At 44.3% G+C, this 18,779-nt stretch overlaps 1 protein-coding gene and 1 long non-coding RNA gene across 5 annotated transcripts in view; one reads left to right on the top strand and one right to left on the bottom strand.

The window, feature by feature from the left end:
* The window catches only part of LOC144791301 (uncharacterized), a 178,660-nt gene extending 171,507 nt beyond the window's left edge, over nucleotides 1–7,153 (bottom strand). The window contains exon 1 of the long non-coding RNA XR_013602354.1: nucleotides 7,006–7,153. This is a non-coding gene — a long non-coding RNA (uncharacterized LOC144791301). The remainder of the gene's footprint in view (nucleotides 1–7,005) is intronic.
* Nucleotides 7,154–7,478: 325 nt separating this feature from the next.
* TP63 (tumor protein p63) overlaps nucleotides 7,479–18,779 on the top strand; it is a 405,808-nt gene continuing 394,507 nt past the window's right edge. For 2 of the 4 annotated variants that reach the window (XM_078667023.1, XM_078667026.1), the window contains exon 1: nucleotides 7,481–7,630. The gene's annotated coding sequence lies outside the window, so the exon portion shown is untranslated. Of the gene's footprint in view, nucleotides 7,631–18,779 lie in introns of all 4 variants that reach the window. The other 2 variants (XM_078667027.1, XM_078667024.1) reach the window with 2 other exon arrangements.

Below are 18,779 nucleotides of genomic sequence, written 5' to 3'. Positions count from 1 at the left end.
GTCACTGACAGTGCACAGGTACACACGCCCAAATTCTAAATGTGTTTACATCTAATATTCAGGGATAGTGATGTGTGTTTTCACTCCTGTAACACAGCAGCAGCTCACTAATATTACTGCAAATCATCTCTGTGACACCCCCTCCCCATTTCTCATATTTAAGGTCTTGTTTTGATCTAAAAGAGTTTTTTATGGCTGTTGCATGAAATGTAAAAAGAACAATTCTCTGCAAAATGTCTGTAATAGGCTGTCAAACACCAACCACATTAAGAATAAATTAAATGAAAACAATCTTTAAAGCAATATGTTTAAAAATCATTCGCGGTCTTCAGTGGGGACTGTGTGGAGAACAGAGCTGGCTCTATCAGGGCCCCCTGGTAGGCTAATGCCTTAAACCGCCCACTCTGTCTGAGGTGTTCTTCGGGGGTCTGCTGCAGGTGGTCCAAGCTGAGAAGCCTCCTCTTCCTCCCTCTCCGTGTCTACCTGCTCTGCGCTGGCAGACACAGGGGCCAAGGAGGTAAACTTGCTGATGGCAATCCACAGGGGCCAAGGAGGAGGAGGTGAACCTGCTGATGGCAGTGTGGGCAGTGTGCAGGTGCAGACCTCCCAGGGAGGGGTTGCTGGCTCTGCTTCGGGTCCCAGACAGTCCCAGCATCTGCTTGGGCAATGTGCATCACGCGTTTCTAGGCCATCAGCTTTTCAGAAGTCATTTACTAGGCACAGACCCGCTGCAGCAGGACCCGGTTTCTGAGGAGACCTGGGCGGGCTGAGCTTCTGTGACAGGAGAAGCTGTTGGAATGGAGAAAGGAGTGGGTTGGGCAGAGGTGCCCAGGCTCCAAGGCTCTAAAGCCTGCTCCGGTACAGAGAGCTACTTCTAGTGGATACAAACATCAAAGGGTTGAAGCATCACGTCCTAGCTTTGGAATATACTTTTTTTACGTAATTACAATTAGATAGCGCTTACTAGTACACATCAATGGTTTCTAGCAGGGGACCATGAGCTCTCTTGAGCAAATAAACAATGTCAAAATCTAGGGTTTACTTTGTTGGTCAAATAAAAAGTGCCACGAACAATGCATACACGTTTTATTGGACTAGCAGCACGCCGACACACACTGCAGTGAACTCACAGGAGTAGATACGGGTGTACCCGGACAGTAAGTCCAAACACAAGTTTGGTAAAGATGCTGGCGTCGGACCTCCCGCTGCCACAAGCAGTCCGTGCACACTGTAGGTAAAGCGAGAAGTCAACGAGGGAACAAATACATCCAATAGACTCCAATTCAGCCCGTCCATTCTCAGTGGCGCTCACAAAGCGCCAGGAGGCTGCAGCCCGGCGCCTAGGCGCTGCCCTCTGCTCTTGGCGCTGCGGACACGGATCCCTGCTCGGGGGGAGGCGGCGGACAGCAGGCTGCCGAGGTCCAGGCTGTGTGTGGAGTGAGCAGGGGTCCGCCCGGCCGCCCGCAGCCAAACTGACCACAACAGGTGCCGGGCGCGTAACCAAAGCCGGCGCGGACGGGGCTTCCAGGAGCTGCGAGCGCGGCTCCTGCAGCTAAAATAACCCAATACACGGAAGTGTGGGAGGTGATGTGCAGTGACAGCGCTCAAGGCAGGCATCTTTACAAACCTACTTTCTGAGCTCCCGCTTCTAATTTTTTACATTATCATAAAACTCTGAGAACATGATTAAATATGTGTTTTGCCTGTAGGGGTGTGAATAGTCAGTGTCACGAGTAAGGCTTTCACCCCACTGCCATTGATGGCTCAACGCTGAGTCAGCACCCGTGGGATTGGACATGGAGATCAGAAAGCACATGAACCCACCGAGCTGCCGCCTCAGTTCTCTTCTCATTCCAGTCTGGCAGTCACAACTCTGCACAAGCTCCCCTTTCCACACCTGTCAGTGGAATTCGTGTCCTTGTCAGATGGCGTTTTTCAATCTCTGGTTATGATCTGATCATCCACTATCCCAGTGGTTCATTCAACCTCCCCGCCATATAAAAGATACCCAACCCTGGCCTCCAATGTTACCCATAAGCAAACACATACCAACAATAGGAAAGCATGTGAGCTAACAGACCCCCGCCAGAGCACCGAAGACCCCCCCCCCACACAGACAGACACAGAAATATCCTCACGTCGGCGGCGGCCTGCCACCGGAAGGCGCTCTACCTGGGATACCCCTAGGTCTGAAGAGGGTTTATACGCAGCAAAAAAGTGTAATTGGGTGAATTTTCAGTTTCAAATAAAGGAAAGGTTACAATAACTAAACCCCCATGGTTTCACAATGAGAAAGTAAACTCCTTAAAATCTACTCGCGGTAGGAATGAAGGAATGCGATACATTTTTTTACTCCCTGATAAATAAATGTACTCACATGTTCCATTAGGAGGGAGGGGCATGGTCCCTCTTCTAAACATGATCTGGACCCCAAGCTCAACACACCACTGTGTATGCATGCACAAGCAGTCAAAAGGCAGTACATGTTGTATAATACATATATTGTGAAGCTCCCAAGGGCTTGCAGGGGGAGGCGTCCTATCTTTGTAAGCAGTGGATACCGTCCTGTCCATGGTGCAACGGGTAGTAGTGCTCAAGCAGTCATTGGGCCAGACCCAAGGCGGTCTACGAAGAGGGCAGAAAGTAAAAAACCATAAAGGGGCTGGATGTACCTAAGCGCCTACGAATGAGCAAGCCGAGCGCCACCCAGCATTCAGAGACGCGTAGGCAGACTGCGGGGTCGCCACAGACTCTACATAAAATCCCATGTCACAGTGGTGCCTGTCTGGACTATTGCATACTGCCCATCAGGCTGAAAATCCTTATTGTTACACAAGTGACAAATTCTTGAAAATGAAGTGGCACACCTTTGCACCTCTACCCCTTGCTTTTGCAATGCTGAACCACTACGTGTCCAACTACATGGGCTTCTCAGAGTTAGTATAAATGTTTTCACAATTTAGACAAAGTGGCGGTCGACACAAGTGTAAGATTTGAAAAAGGTTTTTTATCACAAGGCAATGACTGTATAAGACCAAAAATCTAGCCGACACGTGTTTCGTCACAAGGAGTTATCCTGTGACTCTTCAGGGCTGTTCCGTGTTGGAAGTAGTAGGACAGCAGGCCCCATGTGACCAGGGAAAATTCAAACCCGGTCTGAGGTGTGCAATGTGCAAGAACTGATGGACGTTGGGGGTGGCACTGAGTCTGCGAGAACTACTGGCTAATCCTGCGTCAAGTTGAAGATGCAGGTGGACCGTGGGGGCCCAGGAATAATGAACGCTCGTGGGCTGTAATATCAGTTAAAGCGGCCAAGGTGCATACGCAGTGGCAGCCGATGGGCGTGTGGCACCCAAGGCTGTGTAAGTAAGCGTCCAGTGTCTATGCGGGAGGGGTAGGAGACACTGGATTCATGAGGTAGATTGGTGTCCAGGCTACCTCACGAATCCAGTGTTTCTAGACCTTGCCTCACCGAAACTACAGGCGCACCCGCCGCGCTACGCGTACTCCACGTGGATCGCCACAGCCCTTTTTCATACCCAGGCTTTCCACCGCCGCCAATACCCGGCGCTCCTACCCCGCCTCTTGTATATATATATATATATATATATATATATATATATATATATATATACATACATATATTCTGGGATGACTGGGAACCCACCCTCGGATCCGGCAAGAAGGCCTGCAGTGTCTGAGTCATTGTACTCCACGTCGGGCAAACTGGATTCCAGGTCCTGCCCCTGCAAAATGGACTGCCGGAACTTTGCGGTTGGTGCAGTACGGGGAGCGGAGGAGGTATCTGCCTTGCAATTTTTGGTGACATTGGCCTGCTTAATTTTTATCGACCCCCGTTGTGTTACCAGACCTGCCTACAGCATTCTGGGACTTGTGGTATGGATGTATTGGACGTCCCACATGATGTCAAAAGCAGCAAATTACATCACGTGCTGTTCGGGGGTGGAGCTGGTTTTCACCTGCAGGAGGGGACAAGGTATTTAAAATCGGTATTGTTGCCCGCCTCCTGTGTAAACCATTTGGCGCTGACGAAGGCTCACTCCATGCCGAAATGCATTCGCCCTTAAATTGGTTTGAATTGGCAATAAAGATCCCTCCACAGACTCCCCTTTGTGGCCTCCACTTCTTTGCTGAGGGAGAAGATTGTATTTATATATATATATATATATATATATATATATATATATATATATATATATATATATATATATATATATATATATATATATATGCAACAAACTCCATCTTTGAACATCCAGGCTTCAGGAAAGACGAACACGGACCCAGCAAATTGCGTGCAAAAAGGTATTTTATTCCGTAGTAACACCCCGCACCGCCTTGACGCGTATATACATATATAAAAATAAAACCACAAACGCCCACTCCCAATTCGGTGTGGGCTCCGACACACCCCGAGATCATCAGCGTGCATCCAACATCACCAAGCAAGGCTCCAGATGCCTCACTTCTCCACAGTTTTATTAAAGTTGCACACCACGCCTTTAATGTTTGCGCCGAGATAATGGTGGTATTTCTTGAATATTGTGGGCACCTACACCATAAACACGGACACCCGAGGAAAAATACCAAAACTGGCATAATGGTGGAATATATTTGTATATCATAATAATCCACAACATGATGGTCCTTAAACTTAGAATAAGGTTGGCTCTCACACAAAAGTGGCAATTCTTAAAATATTGTGGAAAAGCAATGGCATGATGGCACCCATTGCTGATATAACACACTCTTGGCATAGCCGTGCTAACTCCTGACATAATGAGCATGTAAAGCCCACAGCTAGTCTAGTAGTAGCAAACAAATAATGGTGGTCAACTGCCAACATTTTGAAGGGACCCATCACGACTGCCATCCTTAATATGAATGACCCTTGAATGAAGCTTGTATACCATGTCATATTTCTGCAAATCCTAGTATTTACCTACATCTATAGTAATGTTGGCCGTGGCATAAATGTCATGATAATTATCAAAATAAGGGTATCCTTGGCATGACGGCACATGGTTATGCATAACAAAGTTCATACATATATGGCAGTTGTGTATGTAACTATTTGATGAAAATGACAAACATGTTTAGACACCAAGTTCAGAGCTAGAAAAAGTGTTTATGGTGACAATGAGCAAAAAGCTCTCAAATTACTTTTGTTCCATGCTTGAGTAACTCAGCCACTTTAGGAATTTGTTTGTTGCATGTTGGAATTTGTAGTTCTGTTAAAACTATGGCAACGCCTGGACTACAAGAACATAAAATTCAAAGCTAGACTAGCCACACAATTCACAGATGGACTAAGAATATTGAAAGCTACAGGAGCAAGGTGGCTACCCTAGATACATAACTTCTGGGAACTATTAAGGGGCTTTAAGAAAAAAATCAGGACAATAAAACGTCAATAGACAATATATCCTCTTCGGCATGCATTGCAGCAAAACTGTAAAGTGAACTCCACATTAACATAATTTTTAATTAAAACCTGGAGTTTGGCAACCTCCTTTTTAGTTTAAAACTGGGGAGTGTGACAAATTGAGGTGGGCGAGACAATAAAAGTTCAAGCCAGGAGACTGGCTCAACTCGAGGTCCTCTTGGAGTCTTGACCCAAAAACCAGCTGAATTTTCATGTGGCGGCTGACGCCACCCACTCTATCCTCATGCACAAGGCATTAAAAACAAAGTGAAGACCTTTGATATATAAAAGGAGAAAAGACAGTCATACAATGGCTAAACTGCACAATAGAAACCTAGAAAATCCTGGTATCAAACTGTATTATTCTTGGCAAAGGTTTTACTGCACAAGCCTCCGTTTTCCTAATTTTCATATAAGAGAGCACCATCAAATATGTGAGTTAATTATATGTGTGGTATAAACACATCTGGTGTTTGATTTAATAGACTATCATGTTACTTCGTGCACAAGAATCTAGGCCACATATCGGGTACGTATGCATGACAACCAGGGTCATTCATTACCTGGCTGGTTTTTACCAGTATTTTAATGTCACAAAAATTAGGAAAATCACCTAAAGCTAGCATTCTCCCCCTTATTAGTACATATTAAAAAAACAGAGAAATATAAAACAAAAACGTTTTAAAATGTGTTTTACAGCAGCTTTAACGAGCAATGACTGATAAAATAAAATGGGCCTTACCATATACTTAAAATGTGCCACAAATATCTGATATTTTTCTCTGGAAAGGTGGCAACCTTAGCCTCGCCTCCTAGTTCACCTGTGGCATTGTCGTCATACGGGGTATGAATGTTTCTAAATTCTGCTCAAAAACCTTCTCTTGTAACTGGTGCTCATGTAAAGCGCTCTGATACCCGATTCGGATTAGGGAAAGTTCGCACTATATAAAACTCTGCAAAAAAATAAAAAATAAAAAAATGCCTCTCCATGCAGTGATATAATCTGGTGTAGCAAGGAGAGACGCTTCAGCATATTGAAGAGCTACACCTGGGTTTTTAACCCGTTACGTGCTGCCGTCGCGACCACTCCCTCCCCAGTGCTGCGCACGACCAACGGCCGACGCAGCCCTGCCCACCCTTTAGAACGCCCGCACCGCGGCGGGAAAACCGCCGAGGTTAAGGCGTTAAAGAGAGGCAATAATATTTTCTGATATGTGTTGCTTGATTTAAGTGTAAATATTTTCAAAGTTTGGCGTAGGGATGGGCTCTTAAGAGGCATGCCAGACCTCTTGGGGGTATCACTAGGTTTTTTTGTGTTGACATTTTTTATTAGATTTTACAATTTAATACATGCTAAGAACAATGCAACAATACATTATTAATACAGACTATAAGAATAAAAGATATTAATGGATGTATAACATTGGCTGTTGAATAAAACCGAATAAATAAAAAATATATAAATAGGCATATAATAAATGAGTAATTAAATAAAAAAAATATAGGATAGTGATATATATATAATATAATATAAATAAGAACCAAGGTTTGTTTTTTACCTGAGCTGCGACCTCAGGACAACACTTTCTGCCATTCAAAATCACTCAGCTCTCCATATTAATTTGTTGGCTTGGAAACGTATCACAAATACAACTAAAAAAATGTAAGTGAAATAATAATAATCAAAAATAAAAATAAAAAAAATAGCAGGGGTATCCCTCCGCACACTTATAAGGACTCACCAAAAAAGAAATCCTTCAGCAACAGTTGGACCAGACGGGGGGGGGGGGGGGGCAGCACAGCCGTTGACCCACAGGAAGTGTACTCACAGGCCGTTAACGGTCACCAGCTCGCGGGTCGGGGCACGCGCCGCCGCGTGGCAGCGGCTCAACCAGCCACAACATGTCCTCCGCGCGCTTCGTCATCTCTGACAACTTCCGCCACGTCATCGCACGGTCCCCGCCCACGCGCGCCCGGGCAGGCGAGCGTCCCACCCAGGCGTACGTGTGCCCCGCGCGCATGCGCAGACCGCTCCCCGCGCCTTGTGTCAGTCAGAGGCCTCTCGGCGCGCCCTCCATGGCCTGGCGGACAGTCGGCGGCGTGCGGTGCAGACACTCGTGGGAAGGGCCCGCGGTACCGAGGAGGAGGGCCCCCGCCGCCCTGGTGAGCGCCCCCGCCGCCCTGGTGAGCGCCCCACGGCCGCCCGCGGCCTCGCAGTAGTTTCTCGTGTGCGGTGGGTGGCGTGACGTCATGGTGTTGCGTCATAGCTTCATGCAGAATTATTTTTTTTTTTAGTAGGAATTCGTCTTTTCGGAGACCGGTACGTTTTGTTACCACAGGTCTTAAAAGGCCACCTCTCCCCTTTATTAATATCATTTAAGTGGTCGAGGCAGGGGCTGGGCTCTGTCTTCTCTTGTGCACAAAATTAGGAACAAAGCCGTCGTGTTTGAGGTAAAAAAAAGAGCGAGAAATAGAGAAATATTTAGTGGCTGGTTTGCACAAAGTGAAACCAGAACACCTGTGTTAATCCCGGCTTCCCCGCTTATCTCTCTGATTTTAGGCAAATATTGTGTTTCACCAAATCCCCCCTTATCATCATTTCCTCTGGATGAACTTGTAACTAGACTTGTTAATGTAAAATCTGCCGCATGGTAAATAACTGTTTTTTTCACTTTGAAGAGGCTGTCTTATTTTACGTGTTGTTTGTTGCATGCTTTTCATTGCAAACATCTCCCAGGCTCGGCTTGTGTAAGGGCTCTTCGAGCCAAGCCAGTCCTGTGGCTCGACCCCCCCCCCCCCCCTCTAGTTTGTTGGCTCACTCACCTTACCTTAGAGCAGAGTACAGCCTCGCCTCATCAGCACACAGTACTCCTTAGCTGCACACAACAAGTCTACCCATTTGGCTGCACACCTGCCACTACACACCCTGCCATACACTAACACATGCACACAGTTCAGAACCCATTCTTCATGCTTGCCCAAATGGAATCAGCACACACATCTAGGTTCCCATACCCCAGCACACAACCCTGTACACAACATATACCCTCCACCCCACTAAGTGCCTTCATACTTCTCCGAGCACAGCACCATAGCTTAAAAACCTTCCCTTTTATTAAATGCCTCTCCACGCAGTGATATAATCTGGGGTAGCAACGAGAGACGCTTCAGCATATTGAAGAGCTACACCTATTATGTTTTTTTTTAAGAGAGGCAATGATATTTTCAGATGTCTGTTGCTTTATTTAAATGTAAATATTTTCAAAGTTTGTCTTAGAGATGGGCTCTTTAGAGGCATGCCAGACCTCTTGGGGGTATTCCTAGTTTATTTTTTTTGTGTTGAACATTTTTATTAGGTTTTTCAATATAATACATGCTAACAACAATGCAACAATACATTATTAATAAATACTATAAGAATAAAAAATATGAATGGATATATAACATTTGCTGTTGAATAAAAACAAATAAATAAGAAATGGCATTTAACTCCGCTTCCATCAGAGTGGAGGGCATGGTATTTCCCCGACTCCCTACTTTAAGGTGGCCTAATTTCCATTATCAACTTCGCAGGACACTTTAGGCGTGTGGAGACATACTTCGTGCACAGAGAGACTGCATGCAGAGATATCAGAAGGTGTTGGGGTTGAGTTGTGCAGCACATTTTGGGAGTTTCATTCATGTAAATTAGGCTATCTTAAAAGATGTAATTCAGTTGGAGATATAGCATATTGTGTAATTACTATTCATACTGGTATTTACCACCTCCTGGAGTAAGCTTTGCCTTGTTACTACTGTAACTCTTGTGAGACAAGATTAGAAAATATTTGTTTTTTTGCCACTCCTCTTGGCATTGTGTTGCCTTGTTTTGGATTCCCCTGCTGGGTCTGTCCTCTTTTGTTGTTTGAAGATTAGAAAATGAACAACTCTGGTATCCAAATGGAATGAAATAGTCTGAAGCTTTGAAATATATCAATATCTAGCTTTCATACTGTCCAGTAACCGCATACTGCCAAAGGACCTGTTCCAGAGGGTACATTTTAGCCAGAGAACTAGAATACTTGACATCCAATCTGTGTTTACACTTCACCTAGTTGTGCTGGAAAGAAACACTGTATTTCACAGCTAGACAGGTCCACAAACATAGCTATGTTTCCCTGGGAAGGGCAGCCCCTTGGCATTGCAATCAGAATCACTTCCATCCCAGTTGTGGTCTGGTGGATACATTGGACACGTGGGACCAGGAGACGTGTATTTAATCTTAGCCTCCCATTTGGCCACATGGTGTATTCTTGGGCAATCACTGATCAACTTATTCTGTTCTCTTTTGGAAGGATTAGAAGTATTTAGGATCAGTGTAAAAGATGCAATTTAGCACGTGGTTAAAACATGACCTGGTTAATACCTGCCACATCTCATGTTACAGCCACCCCAAACAAATCTGATGTAAATGTAAATGTACAGGAATTTATATAGCGCAAATCACCAAGCAGTTTCTAAGCGCTTGCTTAGGGAACCCATCCTGGTATTCCCCTGTGAGATAACCCCGACAGGGTATCCGCAAGGTGAAAGCCAGGCATCCCGCTAACTGTTTGTTCCTGGGCAAATTATGCTCCTCCTGTCCCTCTGTCCACCGATCTGACAATATATCTGTGATTTTGAAACAGGTTTAATGGAGGAAATAAAGACCATGGGGATCTTCCTGGGGCAGTTCCCCAGCCTGGTTTTCATTCACACATTCATGGCTGCTCAGGCGCCTGGTTTGCCTTTTAATTAGACCTGTATGAGCCACTGAAAGCTCGATCCTAAAGCATGGTTGTGGCTCAGCTCGAAGGTCCTGTTGGAACCTTGAGCCCAAAAAAGAGCCAAGCTTTTGTGTGACTGCTGCCTGCCGCCCCCTCTCTGCACTCCAGTACTAAGAAGTAAAAACAAAATATTGACACTTTAAGGAATAATGGAGGGACAAAAAGATACAAATTTTGCTGATTTGTACAAGGTGAAACTAGAAAACCTGGATTAATTGCTGCTTCACAAACTGTGATCCTACTCAGTATTTTATTTCACCATTCCTCCTTTTTCTTATTTATAACTTATTGTTTTACTTGGCTTTGTCTGCAGGGTCAGTCCTAGACTTTTTGCCTTCACCCTCCTGTTTTCTAAACCCATTTTTTGTTGGCTTTTAGGACTCTGCTCACTTTACCACTGCTTGTGCTAAAGTGCTTGTGCTCTCTCCATAAAAGCTGGTAGAATTGGTTTATACCAAATTGACATTTAATTTACTTGTAAGTCTCTATTAAAGTGGCTCTACCTGTGTCCAGGGCCTGTAAAATAAATGCTGCTAGTTGGCCCGCAGCACTGATTGCACCACCCACGTAAGTAGCCCTTTTAAATCTCTCAGGTCAGGCATTGCAGCCCATGTGTGCAGTTTTAAACTGCCATTTCATCCTGGCAAAATAAACCTTTTGTCAGTCCCAAGCCTTCCTTTTTAATACATATGTCACTCCTAGGGTAGGCCCTAGGCAGCCCAGTGATAACGATGCAGTCTGTTTAAAAAGTTGGAAAAGTACTTTTGAGTTTTACATGACCTGGGAGTGGTAAACTCTTAATTTTTTAATTTTTTTATTACTACTACTGCAAGGCTTACTTCTCCCATAAGATAACATTGAAGTTACCTTATTGTAGTTAATTAGTGATAGCTTCCAAAGGGGAACAGGTAAAAAGTTCATATTTGGTGTCTTTGGAATTGTAATGAAAAATCCTCTTTTATGGTAAAGCTGACTTTTTTTTTAACCCCTTCCATGCTGATGACGAACCCCAGCCGTCATGCACTACGGTGCTCGTGTGCTGATGACGGCTGGGGTTCGTCACGGCCCCGCCCTGTTCGTGTGTTTACCGCACAGCAGGGGAATCGCGGCCGCATGGAAGGGGTTAAACTTTATTTTTGACATGTATCAACACAACAGTTCTCCCCTCACCCCCCCACAATTGGCATCACTGGAAAAACACTTGTACACAGTTCGTTCACCCCATTATGGCCCATGCAGGTACAGATAGCACAGTGGTAAGCAAACCTCTGGAATGCAAAGCGAATCACAAATACAGTATGGAACACATGCGCGTTACCGTAAGGGCACTACTCCAACATCATCTCCCCCTCCCCGCTCCCAGCATCCTCTTCCTCGGATCCCGACTCCCCAGGGGTGAACAATTCAGCACTGGTGGCATCCGAGTCACCGCAGGACGACCCCACAGCGCACATCATTCTCCATGCAAGCAAGTCATCCTGTAGCCTCTCATCCCTACGTGTGCGCTGCATGTGTGTTTCTTCAGGTGAAGCTGATTTTTAAATTGCAAAAAATGCCACTTTAAAAAAGTTGGGATTTTCCTGCATTAGTCTTTTAATACCTGCAGCATGTCACTGGGTCACATGACTGGGTGTAGTTTAAGTTGGGCTATGTGTATTGCTCCTAGACAGTCACACACAGTAGAGGGCATAGGTTTGTCTTAATGGGCCGTCACTGGCAGGATGGGGGGGGGGGTGCTGGGCATACCCCTACTTAACACTTGAATAGGTTGGTCCTGCCCTCCACACAAATAGCTGCATACTCCCTGTAGTTACTCTGGAGCCAAAGCTGGGAGTCGGCAAACCTGTGCTCTCCAAAGCTTCTCCCACTTCAAAGGAGGCACTTGGTATAAATAGTGGACCTCAGACACCAACTCTTAAGTCCTCTTCTGGTCCTTTGGAGACTCTGCTAGGAAGTAGGGCTGCTTTGCTTCTGAAAGAACTACTCCCTTGCCAGACTTCTGTCTTGTTGTATTGCTGCCCTCCTGCCTGAGTCAGGGATTGGACCTACACCTGAACCCAGGGCTCCCAGAGTGAGTTCAATGGCTAGTTTGCTGGCCTCCTGTTCAGAGCAACAGGGGCATAACAGGCTCCCAACCACTTAAATCTGCACCTCGATCCAGCTGGAGTAAGCCCCAGATTGCCAAAAACTGCCTTGCATGTCCTGGACCCTTGGGAGTATCCTTACAGGTGCTCAGTTGAAGTTTTTGGGCTCTGTGACCACGTACTGGCTCATTGGTGCCAAAAGCTTGTTGCTCGCACTGCTTGACAACGAGAAGTTCCGTCAACCCGACCCTTCGCCTTCCAGCAACGACTGCTCACAGGGAACGTCACTGTGAAGCTCTGGCCTTACTATTCACAACAACATCAGGCTCTTAGTGCTACAGTGACGACCATCTGCGACGCCTGCCTTGCTCTTCACGCTACATCGATGACCATCCGGGACGCTTCCATGCGTCTCGCTGCCCTCTCCACCGCTAATGGGACTCTTTGTGCTGGACGGAAGGTAACATTTCAGCGGGACTAACCATGTCACTGTATCCGAATGCGCTCCATCGTGGTCTGTCTGAACTTTTGAATTTCTCCCGGTCTCGCAGACCAGATAGCTGCGAGTGACGCTTTGTGCTTTTTGTCGCTATATTCACTTGTATCTTTAAAATTTCATTTCTCCGGTTTTACTGATTGAAGTTTTGTAGTTTTACTCTTGATTTATTTATTACATTTTGCTCTGTTGTTGTTATAAAGTGGTGGGGTATTTACATTGTGTTGTGTTTTCACTTCATTACTTTTTGAAGTGCTATGTAAACAATTTACACATTGCCTCTAAGTTAAGCCTGCCTGCTCTGTGCCAAGCTATGAGATGATTTGACCACAGGTTAATTTGGGGTTTGCTCGTGCCTCACCCTGACACAGATTGTGGTTGCTGCTTGAGTTGGGTTTCACCCCTCTCAATCAGTAACCCAATTTCTCAGACTTGTGAAAATACTTTCAAGAACGTGAGATCAGAATGCCAGCTCTACAAACACACATTGTTTGACTTAGTAGACTATATTGTTGCTCTTTAAATAATGCAGTCCACGTACATGCTTCCCATGACCACTGTCTTGCTTTTTAGTTCACTAATGGCATTGATTCCAGCGTGTGGCTGGATGGTTCTAAGGTTGTTTGATAACTGTCAATTTTCAAAAAGTACTTTGCAGTGCTATAATATGACATATTAATGTCTAAGCTGTTAAAGAAATCTACTTTTTTGATATTTTGAGGAGACTTATCATTTTTTACGTGATATTTGTTGTATGATGTACAGGCAAACGTTGTCAGGGCTCAGCTTGTGCATAGGCTGTAAGATTCAACCAAGACTCTCTCTTCTCCCATTCAAGTTGATAGCTCATCCATTTCTAAAGTGCTGCTGCTCTAAGAACCTTTTCAGTGCACTTTCAAATAAAATAGGTGAAAACACAAAAATTCTGAGAAAAGATAGAAGCAAACACTAAAGGCAAGTTATGAGGTGTACTGAGCCATCCGGCTTCAGTCAGTGTCGTGATGGACTACATCATCTTGTCTTTCATTTCTTTTTTTCATTCATTCTTATTTTTTTTTGGTCATGCTTGCCTTTCTCCTTTTTAAGTCTAGTAATACGAGTTGCAGAAGTCCAAAGTAAAAATCGGAAATGAACATGTTACTTGCATCGCAAGAGTCTGAGCTGGAGCAACTCCAATTCAGTGGTCGTATTTTTGTTTTTTCCGTGCCAGCAGCATCTTTGGTATTTGTTAAACTGTTATGCTGAACAGTGGCTGAACATCCATTTAAGCACCTGGCATTGATGGGTTTCAATTCAAAGATAACATTTAAACAGTAAAGGGATCTCTCACAGGTGTATGGCCTCATTTAACACTGGAGTCAGTGATGCAAGCCTAATGTGAGTATTTGCTTTGATGCATCGGTATCCATGACTGTAGCCTTCTCAGCACCACCATGGGCCTGCGTGTGGCCGTGATACTCCTTGTGTGAGATAGTAGAAAGGCATGGGACTTGCACTCTCTGAGTAAAATTATGCCATATTTTTTAGAGTAACTCTTTGGGGTTAGTCTGTGCTCTAGGATTTTTGAAATTACATAATGTACGATGAGCAATGGAACGATATGAAGTAGGGAATGGTTTGAAACCATGTAGATATGGTGTCTTTTTTGGAACCTAAAGGGGTGGGGTAGGTAGAGATAGTCTGCGTAGAGATTTTTGAAAAACTTTTCGGAGGCCCTTATATACAGGAAGGAGCAAAACCTGGTGTGTGTATTGATGTCCCAGATCCTGAGTGCATAGCTGTAAAGGTTATTGTGACTGAACTTCTTTGATGGTGTGGTATTTCATTTTGCATTGGTCTCCTGTGGTAGTTTGCTTTTTCACTATTAGTTGATGGTGTGCTGGTGGTCACTGAATGGAAGGTGATACCTCGGGGCTTTAACCCCTTCCACGCTCATGACGAGCTGGGCTCGTCATGCAGTAGCCTCCTGCTACGCTGATGACGAGCCCAGCTCGTCATGAATAATGGGCTTCATGGAGTTCCAGCACAGGAGAAAAATCCCCATAGCATTCAAGGTGTTAAGGTGAATCAGGTTCAGAGTGCACATGAATGATGCAGATATTATGTTTAGTGCTTTTATGAGGTTTGCAAAACACTATTGGGTGGCACCAAAGTGGAGTTGGGCTCTTCAGCGAGTAGTGCGTTGCCATTGTCCACACATCATAGAGGGCCAGTGCCTTAACCGCATGCGTGCGGGCGGAATTCCGCCCGTACGCTGGGTTTTTAAAAATCGCACTTTACGTGACGAGCTGGGCTCGTCATGAGCGTGCGAGGAGGCTACGCCATGATGAGCCCAGCTCGTCATGAGCGTCGAAGGGGTTAATAGTTGTTGTAGTGTCCCATTTTACGAAGGAATAATTTTGTCCTGTGCGAAACATGAGCTGACTCGAGGCTTTAATGTCTTCATAATGTCAGTTTTGAACACCAAGTTTGTGTCCATGCGGAATCCATATTATTTTTCATATGGTTTTGTGTGAATTTGTCAAACTTCATCAGAGATCCAGCCCTTCATGTGGCCTTTTTGGTTCCTTTGACGATTAGGGTCAATTGGATCTTCAGCTAGTTGAGTATGAGGCAGGCACCTGTGATCTATGTTTGACTGAAGGTGATGCAGTCTTTAAATCAGTGGGGGTTTTTGATTCAGGTGACTTTCCTGTAGAATATCATCACTGATTGGGGAGCCTTGAAACTGCTTGGTAAAGAGAACTTTGACATTCTTCATAAAGATCATGGGGGAGAAGATAAAGCAAGGAACTATCATTATAGTTCACAGTTTGATGCATATTCGGACGATGTGGTGTCTGTTGGAAAGATCTTAAACTTGCCAATAAGGTGTTAAACAATCCCAACCGAGTTTATAAGATGTTGGACAGGGTTTGATTAATAATAGTTATGTGTAGGATCAGTGATCACTGTTGTCCGTGATTTGCATGGCTGTTGTCCGTGATTTGCATGGTCACAGTCTTAGTGCAGAATTTTACACTGATAATGAACTGTGAACTGGTAAGCATGAACAAATGTTTTTGTGCATTTTATTTAGAGTTGAGGAAAAAATGGTAGAAGTCGAGTATACTACCAAACAATTTTCAGCTTGTTTCAGTACGTCAGACAAATATTATCAATATTACTGTATTCTAAGTATGTATTCACATCTCTTGAGGTTAATTATAAGTTCCCAACATTTGACCCTATTTTTTCCCATCGCTTGGTATTTTCATCATAACAGCATTACCATAACGACTGTTAGAGCTTTCATTTCCCACATAATTCTGACCCATTTTTCTGTGCATACACAAGGGCACTCCCTGCACTTACATGTTTACCTTTCATCTTCTATGCACCAATCCCAGAAGGTATGTTGTGTCTTAATTCCCAACATACCTAGCAGTATCACTTCTTACCATCACCAATCCGGTGTGAGAGGTTTGCCGTATTTTGATAGTGAACGGTACCGCAGATGGCCAGCCATCTAACTTTGGGATCTAGTTGCTGTTAAAAATTCAGTACAGCTGAGCAACTACCCTTCCCTCACCACCAATTTTAGCCAGAACCATTGTATCATTGATCGTTACCACCTCGTGGAAAAGTATGTACGCACCACCTTTCAGACAACGGTATGTTCTGGTGGTGATGTCAGTTGGGTGCAATTATACTGTATTATTCTCTTTAGAGCTGTGCTACCTATAAGTCTGCTGTTATTGCCACCCTTCCCGTGCCCCATTTTCCTTGCTTTCAGTCAGTCATCCAGCGCTCTTCGATCTTCCATTTTGTTTACCATTTCTAGTAGGATTTCATGGGAGTTATTTACAATTGTATGTATTTGTGGAATCGCCTTCCTCTCTAGTGTATCTCTCACCACCCCTTTCTCAAGGTGGCAGTAATGTTAAAGTAACGCATGCCATGTCTACAGCTGCTCATGGCTAATCAGTTGCAAATATCTGAAACCTACAAACTAACCATATCCAGCAGTAGTAATTTATTGCATGTAGTTAATTAAAACCATTGCAATTTGTGATAAAAATCACCGATTTGTCAAAACAAGGAATAAATTATATCCAGTTGAAAATGTCCCTTTTACAAAATTCTGCAGTCATCAGCATTAATCAAAAATAATCAATGTACGCATTATTTCTCAATTTTGTCCATCTTTTGTCCTATATCTAAAATCATGGGCAAAATCGCAATGTGACTATACAATGTGACGCTCATTGTAGGTGGTCTCCACTTTCATTGCAATGACTGTGCGTGAAAAGTGCAAATGTGCACAGATCCTCAACTACTTAGCTTATATCATGTGCGTGGTACAGATGTAATCTGTTATAAGGCCTCTAATTCCCGTCCTATATCCTATACATTAATTTCAAGATGTTAAGTCCTCAAAATTGCAATAAGACCATACAGTGTGACACTCATTGAAAATGGTCATCTGATTACTTAGCAGGCAGTTGTGTGCAAGAAGCTGATCAGTTGCAAATATCTGAAGGCCTACAAAATAACAGTATCATATTCCAATCTTAATTGTTAGAACATTTCATCCCTGATATGTCCCAAATGTCAATCATTTTAGAAACGCGTACTATATCATCAACAGAATCCCATAATTGTGAGCTCTTTAAGGATGGCTCTATGCTAAGGTGTTTCTCTCCTCTCTTTGCAATTCCCTTCCACCCAGTCAGTCGCACACGTGACAGAGGGCCACACCTTTGTCACCTTCTTTGTGGCCCTGGTACTGTTTCCGAAATCTAAGGCTGTATGTATTAGAATGCCAGAGCAGAATCTAGGGTGAAAGAGTTTAATTGCAGGAGAACGGAATGGAAACCCCCATGTCCAGGGTGTTACTTAGGCGTGGGCGCGTTCAGAGATCTCTCTCCCTATCGTCCTGGTAGGTTTTCACATTGACAGATAACGTCATTCAGTACATCACTTATGTCCTATATCTACGTTGGCCTATTCTGCGTGTGAGGGAGCTCGCATTGTTGCAGCTAGTGCTGCCTCTGTCCGGTGCCTTTTTGTTAGGAATGCTTGCTTCCCCCTGTTGTACCGCCATGAGATTAAAGCTAGCTAGGTGTTTTTTTTCACTATACAAAAACCAAAACTACTGCCTTTGCTTGATCTTAACTTTTTAATACACGAGTAGTATATCTGTTATACATTCAATCAGTAGCAATTGGAAATCTTCCTCTGGTCTGAACCAAGGTGTGATTTACAAACTCTTAAGTAAATATTTGACAGGCTAGTTAAAAAAAAAAAGGCTGTGAAATAGGCGTACCCAAAGCCTTTGTATGTATATTGGAAGCAGTATACCTATTTGGGCAGCTGCCCTGTCAAATCCAGGCATAACAAGTGCAAGAAAAGAAAAAAGCGTTGGCCTGCCAGCCCTTGGCACTGAAGTGCACTCCTATTTAATCTAGTATTCACAAGTGATTGGGCAACATGCAGTCGCTCACGGTGCATAGGAGACAATGGCTGAAATAAACTGACACATTTCTCCGTGTTGCATGCTGTGGTAGGCAGAAGCAAATGTGAATGACAGTTGAACAGACCAGGGGATAAAGAGAGCTGGCCTTAGACCTTCTACGTGTTTATTTTTTTAATTTATAAGTCTTTCTGATAGCATGAGGCTATCAGTAGTCCGGACCTAAAAGTGGATGAAGGAAGGGAAAGGCAGACTGTGAATGGCTGCAAATCCAAGGAGCCTGTATAGCATTCAGTGTTGCCAGACAAAAAAGTAATCTGTCATCTCGTGCTGATTTTGTGGGGTCCTGGTGCTTGAGCATTCTCATGTAACACCTAGTGTAATGGACCTTGGGCTCCAGGCGGAGGTATTCGAACACCTGGTGGGACTTGTAGTGAAGCGGCCAGAATCTCCAGTGGCACAGACTCCCAGAGGCTGCTGGAAATGTTGCGGT

The sequence above is a fragment of the Lissotriton helveticus genome, chromosome 11 (genome assembly GCF_964261635.1).
Source record: "Lissotriton helveticus chromosome 11, aLisHel1.1, whole genome shotgun sequence".
Lineage (NCBI taxonomy): Eukaryota > Metazoa > Chordata > Amphibia > Caudata > Salamandridae > Lissotriton > Lissotriton helveticus.
The sequence above is the reverse complement of the archived record's forward strand: the minus strand, read 5'-3'. Positions and strand labels throughout refer to the sequence as shown.